This window comes from Elgaria multicarinata, chromosome 2 (assembly GCF_023053635.1).
Source record: "Elgaria multicarinata webbii isolate HBS135686 ecotype San Diego chromosome 2, rElgMul1.1.pri, whole genome shotgun sequence".
NCBI classification, from domain to species: domain Eukaryota; kingdom Metazoa; phylum Chordata; class Lepidosauria; order Squamata; family Anguidae; genus Elgaria; species Elgaria multicarinata.
In genome coordinates this window covers 90,343,954-90,356,169 of record NC_086172.1, presented here as the reverse complement: position 1 = coordinate 90,356,169, position 12,216 = coordinate 90,343,954, and the positions used below count along the sequence as shown (strand labels likewise).

General features: G+C 48.3%; 1 long non-coding RNA gene across 1 annotated transcript in view; it reads right to left on the bottom strand.

Annotated features, from left to right (window-relative positions):
• The window catches only part of LOC134392656 (uncharacterized), a 284,868-nt gene extending 273,397 nt beyond the window's left edge, over window positions 1-11,471 (bottom strand). The window contains exon 1 of the long non-coding RNA XR_010025054.1: window positions 11,426-11,471. This is a non-coding gene — a long non-coding RNA (uncharacterized LOC134392656). The remainder of the gene's footprint in view (window positions 1-11,425) is intronic.
• Between the last annotated feature and the right edge of the window lie 745 nt (window positions 11,472-12,216).

Sequence of the window (12,216 nt, the reverse complement as noted above, 5' to 3'; positions counted from 1 at the left end):
TAATGGAGCTGCATGCTTCCCGGGAAGGGTTTTGGTCTGCAAAAAGAAGAAGAAGAAGAAGACCATGACACTGTTGCATTCATAACAAACTTTAAGTACTTTCCCCCTGCTTTGGTCGCCTCCCCCTTTTGCTTGGGCTGCCTATTGTCCCATTGTTTCTGGCTTTGTTGGTGGTGGTGGTGCCTGCGTTCTATTCACTGTTTGATTCAATTTCAGCCTTCTTTTCACGCCTCACATTTAGAAAGTTTATCTCTGCCTTTCTAAAGCTCAGGAGGCAAATCCCCAAACAATATACAGCCTTTGGACCTAGAGCAGTTTTTTTAAAAAGAACCTAATTTTATATGTATACTAAGTTGTACAAACACAAAAACCAACATAAATGTGTTGCAGGCTGGGGAGGGGAGGGTGTGAACTTCTCAATGTACATCTTTGGTTTATTTTATTTCATTCAATCTGCAGCTGCTGAAATCCACAGAAGCATGCGGTCTGATCCTAAGTAAACATCCTCAGAAATAGATCCTACTCACTTCAATGGGACAGTGGGACTTATTCCCTAATAAATGGTTTTCGGATTGCAGCCTTAGTTTTCATTTTAAAACATTATGTTTCTGGTTCGTATGTTTTGGAGCAAAATTGAGAATGTGATTGCAGTGTAACTTGAAGAATTAGAAGGCAGAATTTATTTCTGGTTTGGGTTTTTTTTACCTGCCCCCCAATATTATTGTTGTAGAAAAGATATATATGGGATTTTCACTCAGTTTGATTGAAATAATGACTCTTCAAACCTGGAACCTTAAGCACTTGCCCCTGGGTAGGACTTGAAATGAGCACGTGTATTTCAGCCACACTTACTCAGCAAGGGTAAGGCACATATGCATATACTGAATAGTGTTCTGAGCATGAATTGATATTTATGAGCCTCTCATGCTAAGATATAGCAGAAAAAATATGGGCTTTGGAACAGGAATTCCATCATATACTTCACTCACCACAGAAGGTGTGATGTGCTATAGTGGGAAACCGCATAATTCGGGCCCATTCGTATGATGAATCTATACCTGAATCTTAAAATGAGGTGACTGGAAAATCATCGCATGATAAGGGAAGGAATGAGTCATGTGAAGGAGTTCGCGCTGACTCGCTTGAAATCAGGTTTGTTGATTAGAAGGAAAAGTGAAATGGAATCCACAGTTCTGAATTGTTTACACCAAAGGGAAATGCAACTCTAAAAGAGCAGCCTAACTAGGGATGTGTGGATTTTGTAAAATCTGATCCATCTGCAATTTATGGATTGTAAGTTGCTTTTTGTTCCAGTGGCCATTCATTGATGGAATCAGATTTTTTTTCCAGTTTCCTGAATTAGTGCAAAGTTGTATTAGCACAAATTTGGTTTTTTTGCTATTCGCACTTGCGAAAATGTGCCAATCCCACCCACCCCCAAAGTGCACATTTCCACATTTTATTGTATAGAGGAAATGCACATTTTCAGTTTTTTTTATTTTAAATATTTTTCTACAACTAAATTTGTGTAAAATTCTGGAACGAAAACAATAACAACCCTGTCTGCAAGTCCGTGAAATCCGGGCAGTTCAAGAAAAGGTGATTCGCTGCAGAACCTATGGGTTGATTCCGTTGCAGATTTCTCCAACATCCCAAAGCCTAACTGGTAAAATATTAGATCATGTCTTTTATATTTATGCTGTATTATCAAAGGTCAAGCTGAGATTTGGGGATACCAAAAGAATCTGAGTTCTAATCGACATTCTTGCCAGCTCTATTTTAGGTGTAGCTTGGCCCCTGACAACATTCTTGAATATCATCTTCATTTCTTTTTCTGGACAGATAATGGAGGCAAAGCGATTGCTCAGTCTTTCAGAAAGGGTGCCCACCTGTCAGGCCCAATGTCTCACTTAGAAAACTTCATCAGGACTTCTGTGCAATGTTGTCCCCCAACACTCGCCATTGTCAGTGGAACGACCCACCCACAAGGATCCTGAGTCCTCCTGACCCACCATTCGGGGGAGCGTTGGCTGAAAGCTTTAATCCTCAGTCCATTCACTAGCGTGCGAGCCGTATAGGCAGCCAGGCAGCCGGCCAGTCACCACCACTTCCCGTGAGGAGGCTGCCTGTGATAATGAGTTAAGTTTGAATGCGAGTGAAAGATTGTAAGGAGCAGGACTTCAGCATGATGTCAGCAGCTGCAGCTTTGTCTTGCAGTCAAAAGAAGGATGGAGCTAAGCAAGACATACAAGGGACCCTTTCCACACACCACCCTCCCTTTTGATACTGGCTTAAACAAATTCATTGGCTCCAGGGGCCAGCAAGGTGGGAATTATCTCACAGCATGGCGATTTTTGAAAGCTAGGAATGAAGGGGCTGAAATGAACTGGGCAAGCCAGAGCACTGGGTCTCTCTGGGCCTAATTCCCCCCAAGTGACTAATAAAGGTGGGGAACTGTAGCTCTTCAGACCATGCAGTGATGGAATGCTCCCCCCGATTCTAGAGCCAGTCCTATCGTTAGGCAGAGTGAGGCAGCTGCCCCAAGCAGCAAATGTAGGGGGCAGGGAGGGTCAGCAAGGTGAAGGACAGAACGGTGTGTGTGCCATGTGCCCTGCCATGGGGCCCCTTCAGCTAGCTAGCTGCCCTCAGGTGTAATGGAGGATGCTGTCCAAGGCAGGATCTACACTACTGCTTATAACGGTTTATAATGGTTATGACAACTGTTCAGGCCCAGGACATATTACATATACAATTTCCATACCGTTTTAAAAGTGTTATATCCTGCTTGGTGTAGATCGGCCCCAAGTGACAATGTTGAAATAAGATTCAGCTGCCATTTGGCTTCTGTTTGTGGAATGGGGGAAGCACCATCTTGGCCTTTGTCTCAGGCAGAACATCTTGGAACAATCCTGACCAATTCCCCCACATAGAAAATAAGCATGTCAGGAAGAAAGCTAGGCTAGAACCCTTTCCCCAACACTTAATTGGCTATTTATAGGGAATGTAGGGCTTTTCTTTTATATGGAGGAGCACTGAACAAGCTGTAGTCTGAATGGTTTTGGCTGAAACCCAGGTTTGCCACCCACCTCATCTGCTCTTTGAGAGAACCAGGCCTCTGTCTTGCTTGCCGACATAACAGTGCAGTTTTGAATGGGACAATGAATGCTGTTTGGGACCAGAAGGAGATGATGTTTCCACACCTGAGAGGCCCAAGCCATATGTCTGCTCCTCTTTCTTCCCCAACAAATCTTCATATCCTTTTAATGTCTTCAGGCAGACATTGAACAAGTGCAGACCTCCCCACCACCACCACAAGCCACCAAATGGGGGAAAGCTGCTGTTATGGAATTTCTTCCCATAATTCAGAATGCATGCGAATCTGATGGGGAAAGGCGGTGTGAGATTGCAATCCTAAAAGGGGAGATTGCTCATCATTTTGGATATCGTCAAAGAGGAACAGTGGTTTTTTAAAAAAATCTATGAAGATTTCAAATCAATCAATCAATATGCCTGAACTAAGAAAGAAGGTTGAACCTGCTCACCAGAAAAAGCAAGCATGATGGTTTTGGTTTTAGAGTCAGTAGGTGGCCCTGGTTAGGAGGCGTCCAGAAGTACAGGGCAGGATGGCAGTCCCAGGGCTGGCCCAACCCCCCAAGCAGATACCAAGGTGAAATAGAACAGGAGTGCTGAGTCGTCGTCGTCGTCGTCGTCGTCGTCGTCGTCGTCGTCGTCGTCGTCGTCGTCGTCGTCGTCGTCGTCCTCCTCCTCCTCCTCCTCCTCCTCCTCCTCCTCCTCCTCCTCCTCCTCCTCCTCCTCCTCCTCTTCCTTCCCTCCTCCTCCTCTGTTTAATACTTGTTCCCCTGCTGAGAGACCATCTGCTGACTGTCAGGCTGCCACCGCCTCTGAGTAGCTCCTGAAAGACCACTGGGGAAGGAAAGAGTGCAGAGAAGCTGCCGCTGTGGGAGCGATGAAAAGAACATCTTTCTTTTCATTGCTAATTTAGGGGTCAGAGTGTGTGTGTGTTGAAGGGAGGAGGAGGTGGAGGAGGAGGGGGGAAAGTTAAAGACCCTGACAATGTATGCCCGATAAATCTCTGACAGGAATAGGACCAAGGCTCTCCTGGTGACTCAAGAGACACTTGTACACTGTCCCATTTCCCTTCCAAGGCACTGGGCCCTTTTGCATGATCGGAGGCAAACAAACACAGCCCACGGAGCACTATTGTCCCTCTCAAATGCTTCTTCTTGGACTGGGCTTTGTGCTGCGGGATGCACCGTTGTCTGTCTGTAGAGATAGTCTATAAAACAAACAAACAACACAAGAGAATACTTTCCCTTTGGGGGACTTGAACAGACATGGTTAGAAACCTGTTGGCTTCACTTCTGTCCTTCCATTTCAGACTGCAAAGTTATATAGGTGTATCTCAGCCTTCCCCAACCTGGTGCCCTCCAAATGTTCTGGATTTCAACTTCCAGCAGCCCCACTCAGCATGGTCGATAGTCAGGAATGCTGGGAGTTGTAGCCCCAAACATTTGTAGAGCACCAGATTGGATAAGGTTGGACTATAGATTTCCTTCAGTTTTTTGGCCATTTTCAAGTTTTGCATGTGATAGAAGCTGTTGTTACGATGTACTTGAGTTGGCCCCAAATAGTTTCATTGTTGCTGTGAAGGACCAGTTTACACTTATTTATTTATTTATTTATTTAGAATATTTATATACCGCTCCTCATTGAAATTTTTTTGGAGCGGTGTACAAGGTAAAATGAAAATAAAAACAGAATAAAACAGTTAAATTTTTTTAAAAAAGAAGCAAAACAACAACACAGAAATCCAAGGCTGCATGTTAAAGAAAGGCTTCTTGGAATAAAGATGTTTTCAGGAGGCGCCGAAAGGAGTACAAGGTCGGAGCCTGCCTGACCTCCAGAGGCAGGGAATTCCACAGGAGGGGCGCCACCACGCTGAAGGCTCTTCCCCTGGTGGATTCCAATCGGAGGATGGATCTAGGTGGAACCACCAGGAGCAGGCCCTCGGATGGCCTCAGTGACCGGGCAGGTTGATGGGGAAGAAGGCGCTCTCTCAGGTATCCTGGTCCCAAGTTGTTTAGGGCTTTGTACACAAGTACAAGAACCTTAAACCTGGCCCAGTAGCGAATAGGCAGCCAGTGCAGTTCCCTCAGCAGAGGAGTTACATGCTGGAAAGGGGCAGCTCCAGACAACAGCCGAGATGCAGCATTCTGCACTAGCTCCAGCTTCCGGAGCAGCTTCAAGGGCAGCCCCACATAGAGCGCATTGCAGTAATTCAATCTTGAGGTTACCAATGCCTGTACCACCGTGGTCAAGCTATCCCTGTCCAGGAGAGGCCGTAGTTGGCGAACCAACCGAAGATGGTAAAAGGCACTCCGAGCTGTGGTGGCTACTTGAGCCTCCAACGACAGAAATGGGTCTAAGAGTACCCCCAAACTACGAACCTGTTCTTTCAGAGGCAGAGCAACCCCATCCAGAACAGGCAATGAGCCTGTCTCCCGGACTCGGGAACCACTCACCCACAGGGCTTCCGTCTTGCCAGGATTTAGTCTCAGTTTATTGGCCCTCATCCAGCCCATTACTGAGTCTAGGCACTGGTCCAGGACTTGCACAGCCTCACCTGATTCAGTTGTCACAGGGAGATAGAGCTGCGTGTCATCAGTGTATTGATGGCATTTAGCTCCAAATCCCCTAATGACCGCTCCCAACGGCTTCATATAGATGTTAAATAACATTGGGGACAAGATGGTGCCCTGCGGCACTCCATAGCTCAATTGCCAGGAGGCCGAGGACTGGTCACCCAATACTACTCTCTGAAAACGACCCCGTAGGTAGGACCGGAACCACTGTAAAACAGTGCCTCCGATGCCGATCCTACAGAGTCGATCCAGGAGGATACCATGGTCAATGGTATCAAAAGCCGCTGAGAGATCGAGCAGGATTAACAGGGTTGCATTCTTCCTGTCCCTCTCTCGATAAAGGTCATCCATCAGGGCGACCAAGGCTGATTCAGTCCCGTAACCAGATCGGAACCCAGACTGGAATGGATCTAGATAATCAGTATCCTCTAAGAGTGCCTGCAGTTGCTCCGCCACAACCCTCTCAAGTACCTTCCCTAAAAAAGGAGTGTTAGCAACTGGGCGGTAGTTGCCTAATACCATCGGGTCCAGGGTGGGCTTCTTCAAGAGTGGTCGCACTACTGCCTCCTTAAGGACAGCAGGGACCACCCCTTCCTGAAGAGAAGCATTTATCACCCCCTGGACCCACCCAGTCAGACCCCCTCGGCTTGCTTTTATAAGCCAGGAGGGACAGGGATCGAGAGGGCAAGTGGTCGGCCGCACTGCTGCAAGCACCTTGTCTACATCATCAGGCCGCAATAACTGGAACTGATCCCACAAAATTGGGCAGATGGTGGCATCGGACACCTCAACTGGAGCTGCACTAAAAACAATGTCAAGCTCGCTGCGGAGAGAAGCGATCTTGTCCTCGAAGTGTGATGCAAAAAGGTCACAGTGGGTCCTTGACGGAGCCAGGGCCCCATTTGCTGGGGAAGATGTTAGCAGCCCCTGGACCACCCGGAAGAGCTCCGCTGGACGGCTACTCGAGGACGCAATGGAGGCAGCAAAATAAGCCTTCTTTGCTGCCCGCACTGCCACGCAATAGGCACGATTATGCGCTCTACAACGTGCTCGGTCATCTTCGCTTCGAGTCTTGCGCCATTTGCGCTCCAGCCGATGTCCAGCCTGTTTCATTGACCGCAACTCCTTAGTATACCAAGGAGCAGAGCGGGCTCTACAGGACCAGAGAGGACACTCAGGTGCGATCAAGTCGATGGCCCTCCGCATCTCACCATTCCACAGTGAGGCTAGGGACTCAGCTGGATCACCAGCTCTCTCCACTGGAAAATCCCCAAGAGCATTCAGAAATCCATTGGATTCCATCAGTCTCCTGGGGCGGACCATCCGAATGGGTCCCTCACCCTTGCAGGAGGGTAGTAACGCCGTGAGTTTCTCACCAAGAAATGGTCTGACCATGACAATGGGGTTACTTGGACCCCCCCCAATCTTCAGACTACCCATCTCACAGCTTGGAGCAAAAACCAAATCAAGGGTATGCCCTGCTTTATGTGTTGGGCCAATGACAAACTGAGACAGCCCAATGGTTGTCATGGAGGCCATAAAGTCCCGAGCCGGAGCCCCAGAGACAGCCTCAGCATGAAAGTTGAAGTCGCCCAGAACCACCGTCCTGGGTTCCTCCAACACCACACTCGAGACTGCCTCCGCCAGCTCAGTCAGGGAGGATGCCAGGCAGCAGGGTGGGCGGTATACCAGCAGCATCCGCAATCTGTCTCTCTGGCCCAACACCAGGTGCAAACCTTCAAGGCCTGCTCCAAGATGGTTTCCTGCTCCAAGATGGTTTCCTGGTGATAGAGATGGAAGATCTATGAATCACGGTGACTCCCCCACACCGTCCCTCCAATCTATGTTGGTGCTGCACTGAGTACCCAGATGGGCAGAGCTGAGTCAGATCAACCTCACCCAGCTCACCCACCCAAGTCTCAGTAATGCACGCCAGGTCAGCCCTCTCATCCAGGATTAAATCATGAATAAGAGAGGTCTTATTGCAGACCGACTTGGCATTAAAGAGCAGCACCACAAGGAAGGAGGGCTCAGTGGATGAGCTACCAGGTACATGAGAACTAGAGGAGGAGGGTAGAAGGGGAACAGTGTGAAGACACCTGAAACCCGTTCTACGCTGATGTTGCAATCCCTTCCTCCTGCCATATCTCCTTCTGCCCCAAATCACTGGAATAGTGGCTCCCCCTCCATGTGTCCCTGCATCACGGCTTCCCAAAAACATCTTTACCTACACCACCTATGCACTCACTTACCATTCAAACCCACACTCAGTCATACAAACAACACAGTCACATTTCTTACTTGTGGTAACCAGCCACTGGTCACAGATGGACATCAGGCTACTACCAACTAAGCGATAAAGTGCTTTCCCCCGCCCCCACAATCTCCCTCTCTTAGTAACTGCTAATTCTACTACTACCTGATGTGTGGCCACACTCCTCCCCCTCTCACACAGGGGAGCCTCCTGCTTCAAGTACCACAGCCTCTCACGTTGGGCAGATGAAGCAGCTATAATTGGTGAAGCCCCCAACCTCTACCTCAGGGTGGGGAGGACACAAGAAGTTATTATATCATTTCCCATGAGATCCCTGCTCTGACTCAGGGAAACTCTTCTCACACAACTGAGGTAATGGTTCAAAGAAGCAGCGAGTTGACAGCCCAAGGGAAGAGAGAGAAATAGAGAATCACCCTCACCCTCATGGCATCCCGAAGGGGGCAAACCAAAGGGGTGCACCCCCTTTGGGGTCACCCCCTTTGGGGACGGCCTGACCGGGGCAGCCCGCCGCCTCGTGGCAGGGCAGTTCTTATGGTCTTCAAGCCTCAAGGTCTCAACAGGCTTGGAGACAGCACTCTTCTGCCAATTGGCTGGAGAGACCCTTGGCAGTTGGCTCCACTCAGCAATCAATGGAACTGGGAGGTGGGCGGGGCAGTGGCACAAGCAGCAGGCTGCTGTGGATGGTAGAGCAGTCCTCTCCCCCAGTTCTCTTCTCTCACCAGCTCTGAAGTCTTCCCAGCCTCGTGGCAGGGCAGTTCTTATGGTCTTCAAGCCTCAAGGTCTCAACAGGCTTGGAGACAGCACTCTTCTGCCAATTGGCTGGAGAGAACCTTGGCAGTTGGCTCCACTCAGCAATCAATGGAACACTTGCAAGCCATATCTACAGCTCAGCAGTAAAGAAGGTCTGAGATTTGAACCTTAGCATCTTTTAGGTGGTGGTGGTTGTTTTAAAGACTGGCAAAGGCTGCTCCATCCTCCATTACAGCAAGAGCCCAGCAGGGCTTAGAAAAAGTTGGAGCACTCCGACTGAACTATAGGATTGCCTTGCCCTTTGTTTTTGAATCCAAGCTTGGTTCACAGTAACATTTCTCCCCATTATTCCTGACACAGGACTGAAGGTGTGAATTGAACCCAATGCTGTTCAGGGGAGTGTGTGTGTCTTCAGGGCACTGGGTTGGCACTGTGTCCTTTGGAAACCCCACAACTTCCCTCCCCTGTGGTGGCATCAGGCAATCCTGATGCTGAGGAGTGAGAGCAGGGTTCCTGGGTGGCCATCCAGGGACTGGAGCCTCTCCCGCCCTCTTCCTGGTGGAAGGCGACCAACGACAGGTCACCTTCCACCAAGCACTGCCCGGCCACACCTCCACTGCGACTCTGGAGCAAGGCAAGGGGCTCTCTTGACGTTGTCTTGTGCATCCTTGCTTTGCTCCAGAGGAAAAAGTCAGGCTAAGTCCCCAACTTTTTCTTCTCCCCTGCTACAGCAGAAAGCACTAGGGGTGGGTGCATTTTAAACAATGCAGCTGCATTGTTTAATTGATGCCACCACCCACCCACTCTGGGACTTTTGGAGCATTTAGAAAGCCCCCCCCCATTTGTTTGTTTGTTTGCAGCTGAGAACTTCATCATGCACTTAAGCTTTCATTTTCTTTCCCCAATAGAAGTAGTGCAGCAAAAGATATCAGTTTCCTCCTTTTTGTCTGTCCACAAACTCCAACCATGGCAACATAAATCCATTGTCATTCAAATGCCTCAAGTAATCATAGTTCAAAGGACTCTTCAGATTACTGTTATATTCCAGACTGTAAACTTTTTTGTTTTTACAGAAGGGACTTGTCCCTAGCCGGCAACAAATCATCCATCATTACCATTAAAGCATCTTATCTGTCCCATAAAGCTTGCTCAAAAGAAATCACAGTACCTTGGGCCTATTTTCTTTTTCAAGCTTGTCAGTTTACATGCCCAGGATTAGAAAATGTGCTCCTAGCGAGTGGAAATGGGGAAGGCTGCTGTACTGAATTATGGTCTCTTGAATGCGGGATGGAATGTTGCATTACGCACTTGTGAACTTTGGCTTTGATGTCACATTAGTCACGCTGATAGCTTAGCATGCCTTACAAAGGTAGTACAGTTAAATGATCCCCGCTTTATAGATATGGGAAAGGAGGAGGGGCATCCACACGCACATTCTGCCACTGCATTTTGCACCAGTTGGTTTTAAGCCAAAACACTTTGGGAGAGTGGAATGAATTTATCCAGTAGCATTAAAACTCCAGAATGAATTATAGCACCAAAAAGGCCCAGCTCTGAACATGAAGCCTTCTGCACACTGATATTATTTTCCACTCAGCATGCTGAAGTTCTCATGCCAGAGAAGATGAAGTTCCGTACTAGACAAGGCAAGGCCTTTCACAATTTCCTGGGCTGTTATGGACCTCCCCTCACACGCTCCAAGGCTTCTGCTATATTGAGTTGGTCCAATATTGCCACTGTCGCATGGCCAGGCCTTGGAGCATATGAGAGAGAGAGACAGAGCAGCAAGTGGCCCATGAGGCCACACTCGACTTCACTTTGTCTCCTTTCTCTACCTAATATGCTGAAAGGACCATCCCCTTACTACACCGGAGGTTTCAGGGCAGAGGATGGGAAGTATAGATCTGCTGCAGTCGTTGCAGCCTGAGGATGTGGACAAAATACATGGAGAAGTTTGCCCCGCCATCTGTGTTGTTGCCCCTTGCCCATCTTGGCATCTTACACTGAGTTGAAGAGAGTCTGACTGGGTGGGTCCAGTTATTAATGCCTCATTGAGATAGAGGGGTGGAGTGGGGTTCCGACTGCATTGAAGGAGGCGGTTGTGAGACCCCTCCTAAAGAAGGCCTCACTGGACCCAGAAGATTGCAACAGATATCCCCTTTTGGGGCAAGGTGCTTGAGAGGGTGGTGGCAGCCCAGCTCCAGATGCAGTTGGATGACACTGATTATCTAGACCCATCTTGTTCTGGGTTTAGGCTGGGGTCTGTCACTAAAACAGGGTTGGTCACCCTGATGGATGACTTCTGTCAGGAAAGAGATGGGGAGTGTCAGGGACACCATCAGGGGTAGGCATGGTTGAGCATCTGCTCAGGACCCAGACCCCAGCATGAGCTTACTGGCAAGAGCCCCCTGTAGTTGCTCCTCTTCCTTACCATTGCAACCTGCCTCTCACTCTGGACCAGACAGCAGGGTGGTGGGAAGGAGCAGCAACTGATCCCACTGCTTACTTGCTCACTGGCTCTCTGCCTTTCAAAGAAGCTGATGACAACCAGCTATCTCTCTCTTTCTCATCTGAATCATGTAAGGCAGAGAAGGTGCTGAATCCACTCATTTATGGGTGCTTGTGGGCCGATAAACAGAATCTGAATCTGACAAGATGAAGGAACTGTATGTAGGTGGTTCCTGGGTCCAGGAAGTGGGTATATTACCTCTCCTGGATGGGATTGCACCCCTTACACACACACACACACACACACACACACACACACACACACACACACGTACACATGAAGGAGTAGGCATGCAGCTGATGGGATCTGCCTTGATCCAACATCGTCACTAGAGGCTCATGTTGCCTCAATGGCTCAGAGTACTTTTGTCAGGTTCGTTCATCAGCTGCAGCCTTTCCTGGATAGGAATAGCTTACCTATTCTGGTAGGTCCCAGGTTGGATTACTGTAATGCCTTCTACATGGGGATGACCTTGAAATGTTCTGGAAGCTCCAACTAGTACAGCATTTGGCTGCTACAATTCTGACTGGTTTATCTAGATGGACCCATGGTATATCAGTTCTGAAGGAACAACATGGGTTCCCTGTTTGCTGCTCAGCCCAATTCAAGGTACAGGTGCTTACCTTTAAAGCCCTAATTGGCTAGAGTCTCAACTCTCTGAAGAAGCACTTCCTCCCGAACCAACCTGTCTGAGCATTAAGATAATCAAGGTGGGTGTTTCTCTGTGTTCCATCTATAGGAGAAGTTCATTGTGCATTGACAAAAAAGAGGGCCTTATTGTTATGTATTTCTTGGTTTTTTATGCATGCATTTATTTCAGCTTCTGGAAGGCAACCTTATAATCTTGTCTCTCTAATGACAAAAAGAAAAGAAAAGAAAAGAGGCTGGGCTATGCGAACATCAGCTACATCTGAAACTATGGCTACCTTAGGCATGAGTGCTAGAGGAAATATCACTGAGACTCAATGGACCAGGAGAATATAAGTTCCCATTTTTTTGACTGGTAGTGGGAGACTGCT